This window comes from Lissotriton vulgaris, chromosome 9 (assembly GCF_964263255.1).
Source record: "Lissotriton vulgaris chromosome 9, aLisVul1.2, whole genome shotgun sequence".
Taxonomy (NCBI): Eukaryota; Metazoa; Chordata; class Amphibia; order Caudata; family Salamandridae; genus Lissotriton; species Lissotriton vulgaris.
The window spans coordinates 337,031,048-337,055,273 of record NC_141697.1 but is presented as its reverse complement, the minus strand read 5'-3'; the positions used below and the strand labels follow the sequence as shown (position 1 = coordinate 337,055,273).

The 24,226-nt window shown below is 43.2% G+C and overlaps 1 protein-coding gene across 1 annotated transcript in view; it reads left to right on the top strand.

Moving 5' to 3' along the window:
• KCNK13 (potassium two pore domain channel subfamily K member 13) overlaps positions 1 to 24,226 on the top strand; it is a 435,385-nt gene that overhangs the window by 216,764 nt on the left and 194,395 nt on the right. The window lies entirely within an intron of this gene.

Here is a 24,226-nt window from a genome sequence, read left to right as displayed (position 1 = left end):
AACACCCACATGACATCAGAATACAATGAGACGCACTACAATGGATCTGCTTATCCATACTCAAAACAAGCACATTTCAAACTCCTAGCCCATACTTTAAGGGCACTACATAACACTGGCCCAGGGTGCCTCAACAATCGCACCTGCTTTCACACACCTTCCAGACATCTCTGCTTATCTGGACTCCTACTTACACACATCCCACACATATGGAAAACCTTCTCCTACATCGCTCCTAAAGTGTGAAATGACCTGCCGTTACACATAAGAGCATCCTTCTCACTTTTTGAATTCCACAAGAAGCTGACGACCTGGCCTGTTTGAGGAGTCTCACTATGCCATAGTTCTAGCTAGACTTACATCTGCTCAGCACCAGGATACTCTCCCAGGTGAAAGCGCACACTTCAAATCTGCATAACATAACATAACATAACATAGGTGAGTGATTGTGGGTTAGTGGTGGTGAGGGTAACAGTATATATGTTGTTTTGAGGATGCCTACGGGTAAGTGTATACAAGAGTAGTTTTGTGTACATGGTGGTGAAGGTGGTAGTGAGGCATGCATGACTCTAGGTAGTCGCTGTGAGTCTGTGACAAGTCAAAGGCGTGTCACTAACTATTGATGGGTGAGGTGAAAAAGGTTATTGCGAATTTATGGGAACAGTAGACAAGAGGTCTTGAAGGTGGTTATTCATGAGTGATGGTGTGATTTATGTGGGGTAGTGATGTTCAAAGTGGTTGGTGATTTATGGTGTGGGTAACTTGGTGAGTGGTTGTATATGTGGCTGTGGGTATGGGGTATTTAAGGGAGCTGGTGGAAGTTGTGGGGGAAATGGCTGCAGGTAGTTTGGGGTGAAAGTGCTGTGGTAGTGTGGTGATGGGTGTGGCTTTGGATGAATGCTAGTAAGTGCGCCTATGGGTCTGGTGGTGTATCTGACTGCTAATAGGTGGCAATGGACACGTGTAAGGGCTTGTACCTTTATCTTGGGGTGAGTGGTGGTGAAAGTGGTTACGAATGATTATTAAGTCAGGCTGAGGCCGGAGGAGGTAAGTAATAATGAAAGTGGTTATGGAGAGTGCCGATATATTTGACTGTGTACGTTTGGTGGTGTTCACTCATTAAGTATGTCAGTCCTCATTTGTTACATGTCTCTGATGCTTGTACTGTCTCTGCCACCCGCAAACTACCATCTGTATGCAGTGCTCTCTGTGAACGAACCATTCTTTTCATTGAAACACGATGATGGAAGCAAATGCACCCGTAACCAGAAGAACTAAACCGCATTTCCAGAAATAGTGCTGGGTCCCTTGCCCGCTGCCTCCACCCTTGCACGAGTCCGAAAACTGATCCAGGAAGTTAATCAGGACTGAAACACATTCCCTGGACAAGTTCAGATCGTTATCATTTGCACCAATAAAACAAAGCAGTTTACAAAGCGACCCTCAAATGGTGACAGCCGACATGAGATCACGTTTCCGCAGGCTAGGGTGCCAGAAAATGTTTTACTTTGGTTGGTGCAGACTGCTATCTCAGCATGAAGCTGAAGGGGATAAGCTGCAGTGAGTGAGTCATGCTGACTTATGGTTGTGGGTCAGTTGTATTGAAAGTGGCTATGGTGAGAGGCAATGAAAGTGGCTGTGGTGGGTCGTGCTGTATTTGGTGTGTGCAAGTGGTGGTATGTGTGGGTGTAGGGAAGTAGTGTTTTGGAACAGTTATGAGCATCTCTCACATTTAGTGATCATGGTGGCTACAATTGTGCTAGGATGATGGTGACCGTCAATGTATATTGATGGTGGCAGTGAGGGTATCGTTTGATGAGTTGTGGTGACACAGATGTCTGCGGTGGTGTTAGATTTTGTGAGGGAGTATTGGTGGTGGTGGTTGGTTGTGGACGAGTATTAGTGGGTAAATTGTTGAACAGCTGGCTTTGAGTAGATGGAAGTTATTGTTAGGCTAGATTACTGCTGGCCAATGCACTTGTGGATGATTGGTGGTAAATGTGACTGTGGGGAGTGGTAGTGAGGGTGCATTTGGGAGAGTGGTGATGTAGGTGGACGAGAGTGTGGGTAGGTGATGGTACAAGCAGCAGATAGGTGATGGTAATGAAGCACATGATAATGTATTATTGTATGTGGATGGCTGGTGGTGAAGGTGGGGTAACTGGCTATGTGAGCATCTTTGGGTGAATAGTGACAAAGAGTAAGAGTCAATGAAGATGATTGTGTGTGGTTGGCGGCGAAGATAGTTATTAGTGGGTGGTGATTTAGGTGGCTAAGGTGAGTGGTAGTGAAGATGGCTGTAGGTAATTTTGTTTTGGGAATAAGAGCATAGTAAATGCAAATGATTCCAGGCAGTTGCCACTGTAAGTAGCTGGAGGGTGGTTGGCAGGTTTTGTGGCTGTGGATGTGTGCCATGCACTATGTGTGATTGACAAGGTTTTCCATAGTTTAGATGCTGCTACTGAGAAAGAGAAGCCACCCCACCTGGCTTTACGCAATCTGGGGTTTGTCACCTTCCTAAGAGAACATGATCTAAGCTGTCTTTTATGGGTATACGAATGGAATGCTGTCATCAGGGGCACAGGCCCTTGATGGTGGATAGCCAAATAGATAATGCAGAGCGCTTTAAATATCACACGATTACTAACTGGCAGTCAATGAAGCGAGCACATGCCTTCCCTTATTGAAAGGTGTTTAGGTACATTCAGTATCAGGTGGGCTGCCACATTCTGAATTACCTGCAGTCTTCACTATGTGTGATTGGTGGTGTGAGAGTCAATAGAATAGAAGTGGGACAGCTGTGAATGTTTATTGAATCTTGGTTAGTGTTAGTGAGGGAATTTGTGGTGAGTGCTGGTGTGGTTGGCTGTTGCTGAGTGGTAGTGGGGGTACATTGTTATGTGTGGAGTGCACTTGTTGCAGTTGGAATGAGCATTGTGCATGTGTTGTGTTGAGGGTGACTGTGGGTATCTGGAAATAAGTGTGGCTCTGGCGGATATGGTGACTTTGTCTGCATTGTAGCGTAGGTGACTGTTGGTAAGTTGAGTGAAGAGTGGGTGTGAGAGTGAGTGTAAGCAGCTGTTTGTGAATAGTGGCGAGGATGGCTGTGGGCAAATAGTGGTGACAGATTCCAGGTGAATTTTTAGTGGCTAAAGCGAGTGCTGGGAGGGTGGCCGTGGGAGGTGGTGTGACGGCAGCTGTGGGTGGCTCCTTGGAGATTTGTTTTTGTGAGTGTTGTGTCAGGAACCTTCGACGTTCCCCCTGTTAGAGAATGAACAACCAGTTAGAAAACTATATATACTACAAGGGTGAATTGAAAAGAGAGAAATAGGGAGTTACCTGTAAAGAGGCTGCAAAGTTAAAAGGAGGATGTTTTACCTGGGCATACAGACATCACTTAAATTGATGTTTCACATTGAAAAAAGTGCATGCTACATTGTACATGATGCTCAATTAAGCATGCAAAAATGCATTACAGTATGTACAATGGCATTTTTTATTCTGCCCTGCCTTTACTAAGAATACATCGCTGACAGTTTCCAGGGCGGGATTGGTCAAAAAACAATTGTGAATATACACACACTCTTAAATGTATGTGTGTTCCAAAACTGTCCAGGGTATCACTTGCTTGGAATACCTGTTATTTAGCCCTGGATAGAATAGTGTAATATTGCAAAATGACACTGACTAAGGGTCCAATCCTTGATGTGACTGACCAGTCTTCGTGTACCTGAAAAAAGCTCATTTAGGAAAAGCATTGGTTTGAGTCACACAAGCCAGGAATGTACCTACTAATGTGCTGATGTCCTTAGGTTTCCGACCAGTCTGTGAATGTTTAGATGTGGGGGCAGGAAACACCTTCCGGCGACATGGTCACTAGCAAGTTGGCTTCCTCTGATTATATGCATAAAGTCAGGAAGTCATCAGTAGGTTGTAGGTGCTGTACGAGAGCTTTCCGTATCGCTGATCCCCCAGTTGTCAGCCAGTGATTGTGTGGCTGGACGCGCTCTTAGAGGTAAAAGTAGCCGTGTAGAGCTATTTGCGCACTATACGCTACGACAACTTCATTCTCCGATTATTCTGCAGATAGTGGAGGGTTTTCTTTATAGACTTTATATGATCATGAAAATACATGATGATGACCCCTTCATTCTGAACTGTCTGGAGGTTGAGATGTTTTGTGGTATTTAGATCCAGGTAGATCTTGTTATTTGGCACAGCTATAATAGAGGCATAACCTCTCACAGCAAGCATTAATGGGGAAATGCAAATTGGAGGATTGCATTTACTTGGAGAGAGAAGAATGACCCTTGGCTTGTGAGTTATCTTCAGGGGTATAGGAGGGAAATTTAATGTGGTCAGCCACTTAAGTAGAAGAGGTGTAGGCTCGGTATACCCCGCCACTTTGATGGTGCTTTATTAATGGGTCACTAAATGGATGTTGCTACAGCAATGTAGCAATTCCAAAAGTGACCACTACAGAGCCTGTCACATGATACATGATATTAATTAAGATTAAATGTTAATTACATATCATTTAGTTACATTTAAATGGATTAAATTAATATGCCATTTAATTTAGGGTTTTGGCTAGATATAGTATTAGCATTAGATTAAGGCTAACTATTTAGTTAACTTACGTTATGCAAATCATATAAGGATTCCAGTCAGGGTTAGGTTAATAATAATTATTAAATTAATTTAAAAAATGAAAAATATTAAAGATTAAGGTTAGTAAAAGAAACAAGTTCAACTTATTTATTTACAATATATTTGTTAAAGAATAGCTAAGAGGTAAGACTACAATTAGTTTTATAGTTATGGTAAGGATAATTCAAAATTGTAATTTATTAAAAAAAATATTGCAATTGTTTAAGGGTTATGATTATTATGACTTTCTTTGTCAGGATGATTATTGAAATTAGATTTGATCTAACTTAAAGTTAGGGCAACGATAAGGAGAATTAAGTAATTAAAATATATTTGTAAGAACACTTGCACAGTCTGCATCTTGAGCTCCTCCCAAACGTTTAGCATAATGCTTAAGTCCCATTTTGTGATCAGAGGCCAGACTGGCAGTTAGTCGTTCATCAGGCCATTGCTCTCCAGGTGCATGGCAAATTGGGTGGTGACCACCGTGTCCTGAAGTTTCCCAATACAATTATATTTTCTCTGGGGAAACGCCTTGCCAGAATCTGCTGCGGGACGCTCTGGGACTCTGCTGCTCCGTCCGCATTGCTTCTTTGTGGACTCGGACCCGCCGTAGCGCCTTGCCTGAAAGTTTGCTGCCTGGATTGCCTGCACAGGCGAGGGGAGAAAGTCATCAGCCTCAGGTGTGTGCGCTGCAGGGACTCGCTTGTCCAGGAGTCCCTGCGTGACCCGAGTCAGCTGGTCTGCGCACCCTGAGAGCCCCGCCCCCAGGCTGTCACATATTCTACATAACTGACCTAACGTACCGCTGCGCGGGACGCCGGGCTAAGCCCGGGCAAAGGGCGGGCCGTCTACGGCCGTCATCGGCAGGAAGAGGCAGGGGCAGGGCCCGACCCCCTGTTCCTTCAGAGACGCTCCTACAAGTAAGACTCTGTTGTCATCCCTGTGTTGTTTGTTAACTGCATTATATACAGATGATGTCCAAAAAGAAACCTGCTGCTCTGCCCGCAAACACCATGGATAACTATGTTGTGCAAACAGTAAAGAAAATAAACGAACAAAGGAGGGAATCACTTGGGCTAAGCCAGTCACCAGATCTGCGCAGGTTAAGCCCTACTTTACCTCTGTCGACTGACGATAGCCCTTTCGTGTTGGTGGAAACCAGGGTTTCATCAAATGCATCACCTATTATTGAGTCTGGTAGCCAGCCATTGATCACGTTACCATCCCCTGTTATTCTGGATGTAGACTTTGACAAAGTTATAGATTCAGACCCAGAAACTGTAACTGGTCCTGTGGAGGACGATTTACCACCGATTGAGCACACACCACGGCCTGTGCGCACCTGTGTGAAGAATCAGCGGAAACAGGGCAGTCCAAGGCCAAGAGTGAAAAGGAAAAGAACATTATCCCCAGGCTCCTCAAGAACTCCCCAAAAGGCTGTAGGGGAAGGGACTTTAAGAAACAGAGGGGATGACGAAATGTTTAGTAAACTGCTTGAGGTTTTAGAGGGTAAACTTAATGAAATTGTAAAACCTCTGATCTCTAAAATTGATAAATTGCAGGCTGAAGTAAAAAGACTTGGAGGTGTGCAAACAAAGTTGACGGAGGAAATAGGCAGTCTTAATATCTTATTAACAACAAGAAATACTACCGAAGGGGTTAACCAAGCTGGAGAAGGGACATCTGGTGTGCTGACTAATCAAGTCCATATGCCGGCCCCAAAAGATAATCAACACGTAACAACAGCAGAAGGGCGCCCGTTGATAGTAAATTTACCACAAGCACAAGTTCACGGTATAGACCCACTGCAGTTTATTGAGGAAGCCTCACCTGTTGTGCTGGTGTTAGCTAATGTTCCCCTTTTGGACGACGGCACTACCGAGTCATCTAGCTCTCTGACTAGTAAGGCCCTCCATTGGCTCTCAGCCAATGGAGGGCCTTACTAGTCTTACTAGGTGCTCCAGGAGCACCTGGAGGGATATAGCAACTGGCACACGATATTAAAGCAGTTAAACGCGTTCCCTGGATTGGGAATCGCCCCAAAAGATTTAAAGGGGATTGTGTGGCGGTGACCTTTGCACACCCTGGAGTACTCCCAAATGTCCTAACGCATATTCTTCCGCCTCAGCGTAGAAGAGGTACGGTGGTTCCCCTAACATTAAAATTCTTTTATGGGGAACAGCAAAATGTAACCCTACCAAAAACGCCAGCATTAGGATGGGACAACAACTTGAATATGCATAACCGTTGGGCTCCTCCCCTAGTACCAAGCCTGCTATTACAAAACAGGTTTGATGCCCTGTCTGGTCTTAATAACTGCGATTGACAAGAGGTCAGACACGAGATTGCCGAAGCATCCGCAGGAGTAGACCTAAATCAGTCCCCAAATACTATAGGTAGTACACTGCTTAAGTCTGCGGGTACACCTTGCAATATCTTAGAGGGGGCATCAACATCTAGCCATATTGCTAGTTGGAACATAGCAGGACTAGCTTCTAAATTTGAAGTATTAGGGTGGCTAGAACTAATCAGAACATTTGATATCTTATGTCTACAAGAGACCTGGTGTCTAAACTTTAAGGGCCTTGATGGTTTTGTAGCATATGAGCTACCAGCAGTGGCAACTACCTCAGGGAGGGCCAAAGGTGGTTTGCTAATTCTGATTTCTGCGAAAATGCGAATTAGGGTGAAGGAGCATATCACCGTGGGCAATAATTCCCAACTGCTGTGGTTAGCTGATGAGGCAGACAAAAACATTCTACTGATTAATATGTATAATAATGTTTTTGATGCTAGCAGACACATGGTTATTTTAGAATTAGACATCGCAATCAAACAATTGATGAAAGCTTCTAATACAGTTTTTGAGCTCATATATGTTGGAGATTTTAATATTTCTGTTTGCCCTCTCTCTAATCAAAAGTTGTGTGGCACTTTGAACCGTGTTGGAGAGCCAGCTACACATTTCCCACACAATACATATGGAGAAACTTTGAACTCCTTCCTACTCGCCTATGATATGGAGGTTCTAGAGATTGAGCAGGATGGGAAGGGTGATAGCTTGCCAACTTTTGTAGGGAGGGGGGCGAACACTGTAATTGATTTTATTTGTATGTCTTCCGAACTAGCTCATTTTAGTTCTGATGTCAAGGTTGTAGACTACATGGTTAGTGATCATAACTGTGTTGTTATTGAAACTAGGTTTTGGAAAGTTTGCATAATTCCAGATAGTAGCCCTATCACAAACATTGATGTACATAGGCCGAACGGATTTAGAATAAGGTGGGCTGGGGATAAAGCTGAAGTAACTTCTAATTGCATTATCTCATGCTGCTCAAATGACATTACATCAATCATTGATGAGAAGTCAAATATGGAGGCCTGTATTATTCACTTTACTAAAATCAATGTTTTTATTAGTGGTAAGTTTACTAGGGCTGCTGGAAATATTAACAATAAAGCCAGGGGATGGTTCAATAATGCATGTACTGTGGCCCTGAAGACCTTAAAAAAGGCATTATCCACCAAACCTAGAGACAAAACGGTTGTAGCCAAGCTCAGATCTGACTATAATTTAGCTCTTAAGCAAAGGAAAGCTGAACTACGAGAGGAAGCTTGGGAGAGATTTGATCTAGCGGCTGTTTCGAAAAATTGTACTCTTTTTTGGACAGTAGTAAACAGCCCTTTTTTAAAAGATGATAAATTCCCTGTGTTAACCTCAAACGTAGGTAAGGAATCATGGGTACAGCATTTCTCCGGCATTTTTAATTCCAATATGGTAATGTTGCCGACAAGTTGCTCTTGGCCAGTACTTAGCCTAGATATTACCTTACAGGAGGTTCTAAGTAGTATCAGGGCTAGTAAGGGCGGAAAGGCCCAGGGACCCGACGGTGTTCCAGTTGATGTGTATAAATCCGCACCTGAGACTTGGGGGCCAGTACTAGTCAAAGTTTTTAATGCTGCTGTTCGCTATACTATCCCGTGTACCTGGTCTGAATCAATAATAGTCCCCATTCACAAGAAAGGGGACCGAGGAAACGTTAAAAACTACCGGCTAATTTCATTGCTGGATTCGTCCGTCAAGATTATGAGCCGTGTACTCCTCGTCCGATTAGAAGAATGGGCAGAGTCTAATCAGATAATGACAGACTGCCAATATGCGTTCAGGAAAGGAAGAGGTTGCATTGAACAATGTTTAAACCTGGAACTCCTGATAGGGAAATACACCCGAGCAAAAAATGGTTCACTCTACCTCTGTTTCGCTGATCTGAGCAGCGCTTTTGACCTGGTTGATCATGCCATACTATGGACTACCTTGCTAGAAATGGGAGCACCTAGGGAAATTATATATTTTCTGGCCCGTTTGTACGAGAGGCTTAGCTCGAGTGTTCGGTACGGGCCTTCGGGCGAATGTACAGACAAATTCAGGGTCAGGAGAGGTATCAGACAAGGGTGTGTTTTGGCACCCCTGCTTTTCACTCTGTTTATTAATGAAGTAGACTCGATCCTTAAGAAAGCACCAGCGGACGCCCCTAGAGTAAACACAAGTACCATCCCCGTGTTACTCTATGCGGACGACGCTGTGTTGCTTTCTAGGACTCCTCGGGGTCTACAGCTTTTGATGGACAACTTTGTGGCCTTTATTGAAAAAAGAAAGTTGGTCATTAACAAGAGCAAGACATATGTGATGGAGTGTGGAGCTAGAAATGTTAAAACTAAAAAACCCTATAGGTTTCTTATTGATGGCCAAGTGGTGCAGTGTGTGGAAAATTTCTGCTACCTGGGGGTTACCTTTTCCAAAAATGGTCGCTGGGATGTCGAGCATAAGGTGGTGAGCGACAAAATGATCAGGAGCGCCAATGGAATATTTGCTTTTGCAAGCAAATTAGGTAGTAGAAGGCCCAGAGAAATGCTTAAGATCTTTGAAGCTAGGTGTCTTTCGGCTGCTCTCTACGGAGCAGGGGTATGGGGGGTATCCAGGGTAGACCCTTTACAGGTAGAAGAGAATAAATTTCTGAAAAAATTATTGTGTCTCCCGACATCCACTGCTAATAATTTGGTCCACAAAGAACTAGGACTACATCATCTAAATGACCTATTACTGTTGAGACCTCTGATACTATGGCGTTCGGTCTGGATGAAAGACGAAACCTCATTTAATAGGGCTATCATTGAGGATTGTTTACGTCTAGACTATTTTCTCAAAATCCCATGGATTAAATACACAATTGAATCCTTCTCTAATGTGTGTGGGGTAAACGTTACATTAGATCACTGTTCTGCTTCGGATCTTTCTAAAGACAGTCTGAAATCTATCTTTTTAAATCACTGTGCAGAAAGACGAGCCACGGATGATCTCAAACTTTCCACCTGTATACGTTACAACCAATTGAACGAATTTGTGGGCCTACACCCTTACCTCTTCCAGGTAACTAAAGGGCAACATCGGTTTGTTCTTACCAGGATGAGGATGGGTACGGTCCACCTATTGGTTGCATTCCCTGAGATTAAGATGCGCCCTACAGGTCCATGTCGGTGCGACAACATTTCAGAACAAAGCACAGAGCACTTTCTACTTATATGTAACCTGTATAGTGAATATCGTAAATTCTTTTTAAAACCTTTATTTATTAAATTTGGAGCAAGAACCATCAAAGCGGCAATGAAATTACTTTTTAATTTGCATCACCCTGACATCTGTTTTTATACGGCTAGTTATTTACTCAAGGCAATTAGTTCTAGGAAAAGCATGAATTTTTAAAATAATTTCTAAAATAATTTATTTATTGGAAACTTTTTAAAGTGTGTTATTTGATTCGTTATATGTATCGTACTGTATTTTTTTTGCTGATTGCGATTGTAAAGTGTATTTTCTTTTAACATGTATTATATGTACGTACTTTTATGGACATGATTTACATGTCTCCGAATAAAGTTTTTGACTTGACTTGGGTGGTGACCACCGTGTCCTGAAGTTTCCCAATACAATTATATTTTCTCTGGAGAAGCATTTCACTTTTCCAGAAGGAGAGTGACGTGCATGTTTGTGTGAACCCCCTCTATGGTTCCTCAAAGCTGGCACCCCTTTCCTGAGTTACCCTGACAGACCAAAAATACCCCTGCTCTTCTGAGGCATGGGGTATGACCCCAGGAGATATTATTTGTGGTCAGGGGTGTTTTATGTCTACTAGACACAACTCTCTCCATGCGTCTATAGAACCACAGTATGATCTGTGAAAGAGGATTGCTCTGCCCCCAAGTAAGATGTGTCCATATGTATAAGCCATTCACACCTTTATATATTATTCATTAATGCAAAGCCTTTGCTAATAGGGTCAGCACTATAAGGCAGTGTAATGAGTTGTGAGCTCAGTTTGCCCTATAGACAGTGGTTCCAGTATAAAAACGTGAAAACATTCAGAAAATTTAACAAATTGAGCCTATTTCTAATGCTTTCAGAATTCTTCCTGGTTGAATGCAAATACATGCAGAAGGTTGAAAGCAAGATTTGGAGGCTGTTTGCTATCATGCACTACTTTTACAACATCCGCAACATAAAATGTTTGCTAATATTTTGTGCAACTTGAAATACAGTTTATCCGAGGCTATACTTGTTAAATTGTGTTTGGCGTATGCCTCTATTTTAAAAAGATTGATAACGTAGAATCAACGTAAAATTGTTAAGGGTAAAGCATAGGCAGCATGTAAATCATTCAGGGGTCTGGTTCTGAAAAAGTGCTGCGGCAGGCATGTATTTGCAATGGTGTAGATTTATGATGAAGAAAAACTAGAATATAGAGAGGATCTGAGGGAATTTTAGAGACCTGGCATGGATATATTCCCCATACAAATAGTACTTACAAAACACGATATCCACGGGTCTGCTCATACAAACGTAATAAATGTATGTGTATATGAACCACATTGGGCCTAAAGAAACTGCAACACTTACACCGTTTTACAAACTAAAAATACCAATCAAAGACTTTTCTCTCTCACCGTTCAATTTTAATTCACTATTTTACACTTTTGCACTGCACTCAACACTCCTACATAAATCTGGTGCTCACATCTGTAGGATCTAGTATAGCGTGCTACATCACTTCAACATAAACACCATAAAAACATCCATGAGCTCCCCTTTACTTATGAAAGGGTTGCAGCCCTTAGTGACACTAGCGTGTTACTAGGAGGAGACCCAGATGATGAAGCATGTCACCAATGGTGAGTGATGGGAATCTGTCATTTTTAAAGATCTTTTTTGTAGTTTGTAAAGAGGTGTAAGTGTTGCAGTTCCTTTAGGTCCAATGTGGTTCATATACCCATAATTGTATTATGTTTGTATGAGCAGACCCGTGGATATCGTGTTTTGTAAGTAGATTTATGATGTCCAGGAATTCACAGGAGGTTGCAGATGAAGGTCCGGGAACCATAATCCTAGCAACTTTTATTAATTCAATTTCCACCTGAGCAAATTTGCATATATATATTTGCTGATGCGAAAATCTGCTGAGCGATGACAAATTGACTTTTCCTTCATCCCCTTTTTTCCACCTTGAAAATGTTTTTCATCTAGACCATTAGATGTAAATTCTACTTCCAGACCCTGTATGTAGATGTTCTGAGTGGTGTCAAAATCACAACCTTGCTAGAACCCAAACTCTGATGTAATATGAACCCGGAAGCTTGTTTCCTTTCCAGTATAAGAATTGGCTTGGTAGTTTGGTCTGCCCTGTTCCCATGATGCACTGGGCCAGGGACAGACTAATTTGCATGTAGCCAGGTTCTGAGCTGGGATGGTGCAGTGAGCTAAAAAACGGTGATGGATCAAGCCCTGATCTGTTGACTGGGTACGAGTGTTCTGTTTAATTCAGATACTCTGTCCATCACCACCCCTTTTTCTGAATCGTAATATGAACCCTGGCATAATCAGAGAGTCTTGGTATAATGAAAATGCCACCATAATTTCCCACCTCACTGGATGGCACCAAAATGAGCGAATGTATTTTTTTACATACGTAAGTAGATGTTGTAATCATTTAATCTCTTGGGCAAGCAGGTGTTTTGTAAAGTGACTACTGTCATCTTACCTGGATTTGACGCGTGGCAGCAGTGCCCGAAAATTATTATAGCAGAAGAAACCGGCCTTTTTTTACATGTTGCCTTCAATGGGAGAAATGACTACATGCCTCATCTGTAGGTCTACCAGTTCCTTTACTTCAACTGTGCAGGACATGGCAGTAGCAGGCATGTTTGCACGGCTTGTATGAGGCAGAGAGACTGTTCAGTATGTGTGTTGTGCTTTACAGCATGGAGACAGAAATCCATTTAGGAACTCCTGTGTGTGGATGGATGACAACCTGGAGATTGGGGATGAGCCTGCCAGACAAAGATGCAAAGTGAGGCAAAGCCATAGAACATCACTAGGCCCATTTGAAGTGAGCCTGGCTCTTTTGAATGGGGGTGAGGGACAAATGCTCCTTAACCTCATGCGCGCTAGCGGAATTCCGCTCGTACGCTGAGATTTTTAAAAACGCACTTTACGTGACGAGCTGGGCTCGTCATCAGCGTGCGAGGAGGCTACGCCATGACGAGCCCAGCTCGTCATCAGCGTGGAAGGGGTTAAAGTGCAGGGAAAGTCTTACCCTTTCCTGCTTCAGTCGTCCCAAAAGGTGTGCTTCAAATAGTTTGTTCAGCAGCCAGGCAGGGAAGACCCCCCCTTTTTTGCCATTGTTTTGCATCTTCTGACAGGAAACACCCAGCTCTTACCCTGTGCTGGCAAATATGCAGATCAAAGGACATGGCCACTCTTTACCATTCAAAAGAGAGAAGAAGGACTCTGGAATAGACATCTGCATGTGCTAGACGAAGATAAATACTGAGCAGACACCCCCGAGTTGGGTGCAAGAATGTCACAGTGATCAATGCACAGGCTCACACAGCAGTGAGGAGAGAAGATTCCTGAGATAGATTAATGACTGGTGTACTTGTCAACACAACAAGATGAAGGACTGCGGGTTGAAACTTTTCACCCACTCACCCCCAGTCAAGAGATCTGGGTTTAATCCATCATTCTTTTGCTCACTTCGCCACCCCAGTTTGGACCCAGCCATTTGCAAATCTGTCTTGACCCTGTGCCTCATGGGAACAGTCCAACCCGAACTGCCAGGCTTCGCTTCCTAAACACCGGCTTGTTCTATTGGTGTTTTTCTGATTTGCGTCCACTGTGGCACCGCTCAGTTCCTTCGGGGAAGCTTGTTATTTGACGCTTGGACTAATCAGTGAGGCAGGGAGAGGACATCGAAACATCCTGCAGGGAGAAGATCGTTCTGACACTTTTACACGCCAATCTTTCCCTGCCGGGAAGGTTGGTGGATTTGCATGGTTTATTTTCTCCGCCATTAAGCCTCTGAGGGGATGACAGCCTTTCATTACTGCATATTAGCTCCGGTCTTCTCCGGGCTGAGACGCCGGGGGATGTGCATAAACTAAGCTTCCTTACTTGATGGCAAACACAGAGACAGGGGAACGTGAGCGCGTGGTGGCGGAGACACCTGCCAGAACAATTTTAAATATTTTTAAATGTTTTTTTTCTCCAGCTGTCTAGCTACTGCTTTAATATTTCAGCGCTAGGCACTATACCTCCTGACAGCACCAGGACTCACATTTCCTGGGCATTTTGCAAAAAGACTGTGCAGTACTTTCAACAATCCTCACATGGGTGGCCAAAAACTCACTTTTCACATAACCTGACCAAGAGATCCAATTACCGGGTCTTCTGTGTTTTGCAGATTAGGTGCTACTTTCCCAGCCAATAATGGGTTAAGGAGTGATAACTCATATTTGTCTCAGTGATTATGCTTTGAGAGAAGATACAAAGGAAAACCCCAACAAAGGAGGTACGGGGTGGATGAAGAGGTGGAAAACCACCTTCACCATGAGAAGTGAGACCCTGGGCCTTCTTGCGTTGGCAGCTACAAAATGTAGGGGCATCAGATGAGAAGTCGCACCTAGGACAATGGAGACCCTCTTCAAGGCTGTCAACAGTAGGCTCACCTGCAAGATCACATGGAAAAGTACGAAGGGCGAGCAATTCAACCCTTGAATAAATATACTAGGGTGAGATATGGCAAGACAAGCCAGCAGCAAGCCTTGCCAGGAGACTGTTGATTGATGGCAGCCCAAGAGAAGTGAGCTGCTGGTACGCAGGTGGTGTAAGGGAGGAAGAAGGGGGAAAAGGGAGTCACTTTGCTTGCTTATAAGTTCAAAACTTGAATACGGTTTATTATACCAAAATGCCAAAGTCAGACTCATTGTTGGATGAAACCTGGAATCTGTCTCCCTAAGCCTGAGATCCCTTATAATTAGCACCAAACCCATGTCCTCCTTAACACCTTTTATTCACACTTAGAAGCTGTCATGGAACAAATACAAATCACTGATGTAACAAAGTGCCCCATAACTTTCATAGACAGTCCCGGCACCCATCTAACCAAAGACTGCTCCAGAGGTCCCTAACTCAAGGAAGCTTGAAAGAAGCATGATGGGTCGTGCTTCCAAAACACTAGCTGTGAAATGTGTCACTTCTGATGATGTGTCCCAACAAACCAATTCACTTTTAAAACAAAACATATAATAGATTGATGCACCTGTCATCTCTAGGCGTGGTTTTACCTGTCTTTTTGCTTCTGACCTCCCGCTTTTGATCCTGTGCTGTTTTTAGTTTTTGCTGGTGTTAGGACTCTGGTCACTTTACCACTGCTGATTAGGGGTATAGTGCAGTGCCTTCTGTTTAAACATGATGGTAATTGGTTTCTTCATGATTAGCATATTTGATTTACCAGAAATTCCCTAGTACAGTGCACAAGGGGTGCCCAGGACCTGTAAATCAAATGCTACTAGTGGGCCTGCAGCACTGATTGTGCCACCCACTAAGCAGCCCTTTAAAATGGCTTAGGCCTGCCATTTTCAGTGTCTGGGAGGGCAGTTTTAAATTGCCATTTTGACGTGGCAAGTGCACCCACTTGCCAGGCCCAAATCTTCCCTTTTACTACATATAAGTCACCCCTAAGGTAGGCCCAAGGCAGCTGATGGGCAGGGTGCACTGTATTTAAAAGGTAGGACATGTAAAAGTTTGTTTTAAATGTCCCAGTAGTGAAATACTGCTCATTTTGTTTTTCACTGTGGCAAGGCCTATCTCTCCCATGGTGTAACATGGGGATTGCCCTGAAATATCTTTTAAGTGTTAATTCCCATTGGGAGCAGTTTGAGATTTGGAGTTTGGGGTCTCTGAACTCACAGTTTAAAAATACATATTTTGGTTAAGTTTGTTTTTGAAATGCGTCTTTGAAAATGACACTTTTAGAAAGTAGGTATTTATTTGCTTAACCATTCTGTGTCTCAGCCAACCCAGACGTGTATTTTACAGGCTGGCAAACAGTTAGGCTCTTGTGCATTCACTCTAGACAGTCGCAGAAAATGAGCTGAGGTGTGCCTTGCATATCATGATGACCAGGATGATGGGCCTTCCTGAGCTAGAGTGATCGGAGGAGTTGTCACAGACACCTGAATAGGGCTGTACCTGTCCTCACACAAAGCTGTCTCTCCACCCCTCCCTCCCCCCCCCCCCCGGTAGAGTGTCTGGAGCCTGGTATGGTAAAGGCAGGGTCTTGTGCACTACAAAGACTTTCCTTTGAAGTCTACCTACTTCAAAGACAGAAAGGGGTATAAGTATTGAACCTCTGACACTCCTTAAGAAAAACACTTATGGACTGAGTACATTCTGCCAGGAAGAAGAGTTAACTGCTGTAAGAGGGCCTGCCACTGTGCCTGTTGCTTTGTTGTGTTGGCCTGCTGCTTGCTGATTCTTTCCTGGGCAGAGAAAGGGCTGGGATTTGCTTTCTGTATCCTGCTTCAAAGATTTTCCAAGGGCTTGATTTGAGCTTGCCCTTGGTTAAGAAGTTTCAGGGCCATCAAAGACTTCACCTGCCAGTGCCTGGGCTCTTCTACTGAGAGTCCTGACTTGCCGAGTGGTGCCAAGTTCAGTTCCTGTGCCCTTGGAAGTGAAGTCTGGTGATCCTAAGGAGACAATCCATGCATTGACTCCAGGCGCCTGTTTTATCGATGCTTCACTGTAAAAGATCGCACATCACCGCTGTCTACACGAAGCATGGTTCCTGCTTGATTCATCGACCACAGCTTTCACCACAGGTCCGATCTTGCCATCACAGCATGTTGAAAGAATCGCTGCAGCATAAGTTTTGAGCTCTGTGCCACTGATGTCCATGCCACCCATGCCGACTCCGGTACAGCGCCTGCTTCACAGCTGTGGAATCGTCCCAGTGCCTTTTTCGCTGCTCTCAATTTGACGCAGTGCCTCTGGAGTTTTAATGCATCATCCCTGGGTACCGATTCTTTATCGACACCACACCGCAGGAAGGAGCCAGGGCCGCATGTAAGGAAACCAACAGATCACCTCCCCTGCCATTAAGGAACTGCCGCATCACCTCCCCTGCCAGTATCAAACTGATACATCCCATCCCCTGCCTAGCAGGAAGAAACTGATGCATCACCTCCCCTGCCCGTAAGAAACCGATGTTTTAACTCCCCTGCATAGTAAGGAACCAATGCATCTCCTTGTTTTTTCAGAGATTCACCTCTCCTACACCTGCATCGTCTGATTTATGATGCCTCTATGGCAGTTTGTGCTAAAGAAATGCATCCCTTGATTTCTATGGACCAAAAGTTGCATAATCTTTTAAAAGTGCATATTTTGACTTGTGTCCTTTAGATTTTTGTCATTTTCGTCTTGTTTTATTCAGATAAATATTGGCTATTTCTCTAAACTGATGTGGACTACTTTTGTAACGTTTTCACGGTGGTACTCTGTGTGTGTATACAAATAGTTTATTCTGCCTGCAAGATAAACCTGCCTGCTCGTGCCAAGCTACTAAGGGGATGAGCAGGAATTATATTAACTGTGCGGCTCCATTACCCTGACCTGAGTGAGGGTCCCTACTTGGACATGGTGCAGCCACTGCCAACTACAGACCCCATTTCTCACATAGATCCTTTCTCAAAACCCTCGTCTTCCCATTCCTTCAACCACAAAGCACTCTGTTGTGATTAGGTTTGAACAATTGCGCAATGTAAATATTCTTCATTCATTAATTCGTTTAAAATGGAGATAATAACCCAAATGCTTTTAGATGAAGTACACACACTTATAACCAGGGATGTGACTCTGTGTGCAAAGTAAGGCAGAGGTATGTTGATATACTCTAAACATCCCTTTCGTTAATCAACACAACAGACATGACACTGTATCATGTCATATCACTTGTAGTCCATGTAACAGCTCAGTCCCTGGCTGAGGAGCTAAGAATTCCAGAAATTCTGATTCTTTAAATCATAGGACAACAAACTAGGACAGGTGATTGGGGGAGCTTATCTGCTGTTTTTAGTTCGAAAAGCAGGCATTCTATTCTCTAACCCACATGATCCAGCAACAGGCAAATGTATCTAGATTAAGATCCCTACCATCTATAACTGTACATATTATGGCTCAACCTTCTGTCAGGTACAGGCATATCATAGGTCTCTCTATCAGAACCCTGAAATACGATCTTTCAGAGCTCCTGTGTGTGGAAACATCTACCTGCCTAAACATATCAACACCACATGCAATGGAACTACAACTCCTGCAGCTGGATGATGGCATAAATCTCCATAAGGGAACCCAAGAAGGTGTGCTGTTTAACCACCTTTTAATCTTTGATTACTGACCCGTTGGAGTCCTTAAATGCAACGGCGGCCAGAATCCTTGACCAACAGCGCCATTTTTCCAGTGCCCTCATTCACCTGTGCCCTGCTGCTCTCTTCACAAGACTCATTCACCTTACTCAATGCTCTACATGAAAAACCTCTACTCACCTGCTGCTCACACGGCTCTCTCTGTTCCACGTGTCAATCTCTTGAAAGTGCCCTTCAATGATCTGCCTTCTATTCACCAAGTAGACAGGAAGCCTTCTCTAGGACTTCTGCTCTCATTTTATCCAGATCTGGAACAGCCAAAGATGCTAGAATTTTGGGGCGTCATCAGACTCAAACGGATTGCTTGACTGAATCTGGCAAAGGCATTATGGATAAGCTGCATTAAAGGCCTTCGTGCCAGGCCCTGCTGGTTTAGGCCCCTTTACTGGAGGTGTTTACCTTTTTTATTAGCATCTCCCAAGGTAAACATGTGTTTCTAGAGTCTCTACCGCTGCTCCACTTCAGATTCACCTTGCAAACAAATGTTGCTCCATCACAGCCATGTCTTCATTGCAGGCATGGCCGGTTCAACTAATAGCGGTAGGGCGGGGGAGGGGGGAGGGAGGCGGGGGAGTCAACAGATGACGAAATAGGGAAAATAAATAAATAAATAAAACCACGTACCTTGCGCTCACCGCATCGCCGACTCGGAGATGCAGTGATCCGCTGTGATCTCTCCCACTTCTAAATAGTTTTGCTACCTGCAAAATCACTGGAGCTAGGTGCTGACTGCATAATATGAGGCCCTTTGTCCCTGCTCGGTTTCTGGGGGCTCCATTACCTGAAATACTGCAATGTCCTACTTGGGTGGAAGACTTCGGCTCAATCCTGGAGATACTCACTTACCTCTCCTAACAGCAACAGCATAATCACGCCTGCACAGAATCCCAATTGCAACTGGATTATATGACCATTACTCTGTGGCGGCCCTGCAGAGAGGCCAAAGATTGGTTGACAATATATTCCAAACACCTTTTTTACCCGCTGACTGGCACTGCGAGAAACTCGAACTGCTGTCTGGCTCAACTCCAGAGCTCTCAATTGTGGCATGTTATAAACAACTGGATATGAATTAGTTCAAAGTATGCAACATGCAAATATATATATATATATATATATATATATATATATATATATATATATATATATATATATATATATATATATATATATATATATGTATATATGTATATATATATGTATATGTATATATATATATATATATATATCACAGTAACTCCTCCGGAAGAAAGAGCAGAGGTCGCAATGGGGGAAGCCACGGAGACACCTTTAATCACAGTGCAGCGGCGAATGCATTTCGGCTCAGTCAGCCTTCATCAGCGCCAAAAGGTGTATTCAGGAGGCATTTCCAAACATCACATTATATATGTGCCCCGCCCCATGCTAATTGAACATGGCCCAACCAGCCCCTGGTGTCTTTGCTCACTCTAAGCATCCCACGTGATCCTCATGAACTGCAAGTCCCAGAAATCAGTACATAGCCAGGTGAGTGATGCAGGGGTAATAATCATACCTTGTGGCAATACGGGCTTTGGCAGGACCGTCCGTTATGTTTGAAAAGTGTATCCCTATGTATTTGCATGATTATTGGCGCCTCCTCTGGTCCCCGCACTGCATCAACCCCCAGGTCCGGAAATCCTTTTAGCGGGGACAGGACGAGCAATCCATCTAGCCCAGCGTGAGGTTAATAACCTCAACACTGCTCCATCTCCTTCCGAGCCCAGAGGTGGGCCTTGAGTCATTCCAATCCCTCGGAAACCACAAAGTCATTTGCCGTAGCAAGAGCTAGTGAAACTCAGGTCAGCTTGTGATGCAGGGGCCTCTGAAACACGCCTCTGGCTGGCGCGTAAAATATCACACAGTAACTCCTCCGGAAGAAAGAGCAGAGGTCGCAAAAGCCACGGAGACACCTTTAATCACAGTGCAGCGGCGAATGCATTTCGGCTCAGTCAGCCTTCATCAGCGCCAAAAGGTGTATTCAAGAGGCATTTGCAAACATCATATATATATATGCTGTGCCTTCTTCAAATGCCACAGTTCAACGCCCAAACTCCTAAAAGGTGTATTCAAATAGGCTCCTCCTCGCCACAATGGTAAAGGACACACCTGCATCTCGTTTGTATATATATATATATATATATATATATATATATATATATATATATATATATATATATATATATATATATATATATATATATATATATATATATATATATATATGTATATATATATGTATATATATATGTATATATATATATATATATAAATATATATATATCTACGAAATAGCTAGCACTCTTAGGAAATGCAAGATAAAGTAAAATGTGAAATATAAACAGGAACTAAATCCCTGACATAGATTAAAGATTTTTTTAAATTAATTTATTCAGAAATTGATCAGTGTTTTTTCCAGTAAAGTTAAAGGGTGAATATACTGCCCAGTAGGGACCGGATTCAATGTCCATTTTCAATTATTACCAGATCTGAGACCTGGAGGGACCCGGCACACTGAAATCCACATGATCTTTAGGTGCTGAAGGTAGTTGACAAAAAGGCTTGTAGTGTCCTAGGCTAAAACTTTAACTTGACGATGCTGTTGTCTTGGAACATTTGAAGATGGTTTGGATTACATCGATTATTTTGTGTTTTTTTGTCAAATCAGCAGGGACTCATTCTCAATTACAAACCCTGAGTGAGATAGCTGTTGCGTGATGTAATTGTCATTGTAACAATATAAGATCTGTGATTGTTCATTGTAACCATATAGGATCTCATTGCGAGGGCCCTTTAATTCCGATGTAGCCAGAAAATCCTGTTACCTGCCCCATCAGAATCACAAGGTCCGTGGATTGATAGCCGACTAGTGTTTCCCTAGAAAGGTTTCCACCTGTTCCCTGCATATGACATTTCTGGGAGAAAGAGGGGAGGAAAATGAGAAACAAGCATTAGCAAAGTCAATCGGTCTGGTGCGGGCTGCATCTTGGTGGTTTCGTCAATCCTTGATTTTTTTTTAAGGGTTTGTGTAACTTTTTATTATGAAAACATTTTTAAAGATTGGCTACCCGTGAATATTTCTGTAGCAACATTTCACAGAAGCATTCAAAGAAAATTGTTCCATGCGTGTTCATGCAGATGTGTGCTTATTCACTATTTCTGTAACAAAGTATTATTGAAACATTGAAGGATGGCAGCCTGTGGCAACACTTGCATGCAACCCAATGGTGGCAACCTCTGAATGGGATCAACCCCCATTTCAAAAATGTACTCTGCTCATAGTATGAACACATGATGCAAAACACAGCAAGAGCCTGTGATGGCCCAACAGCAGTAGCTGGATAGCTATGGGCCGTCACAAAATTGAACAAAATGCCGAACAATGACTATACTTCTGTGTTTGAGGTGAAGTTGTGTTTGGATATAATGCTGCCACCTGCACAGAAGGGAACCATTAACTAAAGTGTGTTGGCCTTGTAACCATGCAGTATGCTAAAGTGGACAAAACAAAATTGTAATTGACACAGCAGCAGACCAATCAATGGAAGCAGATAGCAGGCTGAAAGCCTATATACCTAAGAATATTTTAGATCTCACTCACACACACGCATGCGCGCACACACACACACGTCCATTTCTATATCTATCTATATCAAGATATATCTCTATCTATCTATATATATATGTGTGTGTGTGTGTGTGTGTATATATCTCTATCTATATATATGTATATGTAGATAGAGATATATATAGATATATATAGATACATGCGTCCCTCCTGAACAGAATACTAACATAAAAATATGTCAAATAAACAGACAAGCATTTCTTTAAAATGTAATGGCAGTTAAAGAGAAGACATAACTAGGGTGTCCTGCACTGTTTAACTTTGGGAACACCTTCATTAATAAAGACATTGTGCAGCAAGCGTGTAAACATATGATAACATCCCTTCATAATTCAAAAAGTATTTTCATTATCATGTAGAACCGTTTCACCGTAGGAAATCAGATCATATCAATACTTGAGAAGTTTTTTTGTTTAAAAACTGATTTCAAACATGAATTTGGAAACATTCATGCTTCTCCACCACCCCGGGCAATAACAGCAATATTGAACCAGGAGGCAGGTCAGATGTTATGTGCACCCTTAGGATGGCTGGGATTGCTATTATGCAGGAACAACATTATCGTTTTTTTCATGAAACACAGGAGAAGTTTTTGTACAGTGCACAATCGGAAGTGATGTATTTCGAGGTCCTATTATATGACATAGTGAAGGTAAAAGGAGGGACAGTATAATACAAATGTTGTCTAGGATCACACTGTTTGGCAAAGTGGGAAAACCGGGATTGATCCCGGATTTTCTGGCTCCTCATTGTGCAACTCAGTTCAGCCAGTAGATGTACATTCTTTCTTCACTTCCCCTACACCCACCTTACCCCCTGACACCCCCGCGGGTATCTGTGCGGCCCTCGATCACGCAAGCAACCAATCATTTTGGCCCCAGATATAAAATCAAAAGGTTGTGTTAGCGGCAGCCCTAATTACTTGGGGAAATCAGATGCAGACTTAGCATTTCCCCAAGTAATCACTCGCTTCTGAAGGGAATGTAGGGGCTCCCACTTGTAATCCCTTAGTAACTCTTCACCTGGAAATTACCGCTAGTAATATTTTATACCCTGGAGGCGGTGCATATTACTGGGGGACTTTAAGGATACTCGTAAGAAGGCTGTTAGCGTGTCCCATTTCGGATTATAAAGCAAATATAGTATATGAATTGGTTATCATAAAAATTGAATATTATTAACTATTAACTTCTAGCATACACTTGTTCCACAGAACCTGTCTCAAGGTCGACCTAGGCATCTCTATACCATTCTCTTTCACCACACAATCCATAAGATCTACAAGGCTTCATGCAACCACTGCATGCAGCAGTGACCCAGTAATGGTGAGGACCACCGCGCTGTTCCATCATCGACAGGGGTCCACGTCACTTAGTAGTCCCTGTTCTTCAAGCCTCTGTCCCTCAGCTTAATGAGCTGCAGTGAGTGACAATCAGACAAAGACCTGTTCCGCTGCTGTTATCTGCACCACACACAGCTGTCCGCGCCTTGGTGACATCAGTCCTAGCAAGGACCGCTCTAATGTCCATGCTGATTAAAGTATGGTGGTCATTGTCTGTTTATGTTCCGCAGGCGTCCTGTTTACTGCTTCGGTGTAGGCGGTGGATGTGGTCTGCAGAGCTTGTGTGTGCAATTGTCCGTCTCACATAAACAGGACACAGGAAGGAGGAACTGATAAGGGGTCTGAGAAGGATTCAACACCGAGAGTGGAGATGTGTCCTATTGCTTTGTAAACATGGGTGTGAGCTAAATGTGTGTAAAGTGCTAGATGAACTCAAAGACTTCCCTCAACAGCCTTCTCAAGCACATGTGAGGAACCCATACCCATGTTTTCTATGATACTCCGCGCGATAATTGTCTTGATTTGCCCATGGCCTGACTCTAGGGGGCAGAGGGCAGCTCATGGACCATACTCGCCATTGTTAGTTCTCTGTTGGGACTTCCAACTAAAGGTGTGAAAAGTTGCATTTTTATTTTCCACCTTCATGTAGTCCCTCACACAGCTTGGCAGTAGCTGCACATTTTTTCGCTTTGCCACTTAACCTGTAAAACGCTTGACTTTTGTGACAATTTATATCACACATATCCTTGCTAAACCACAACAAAAGGCTTCTG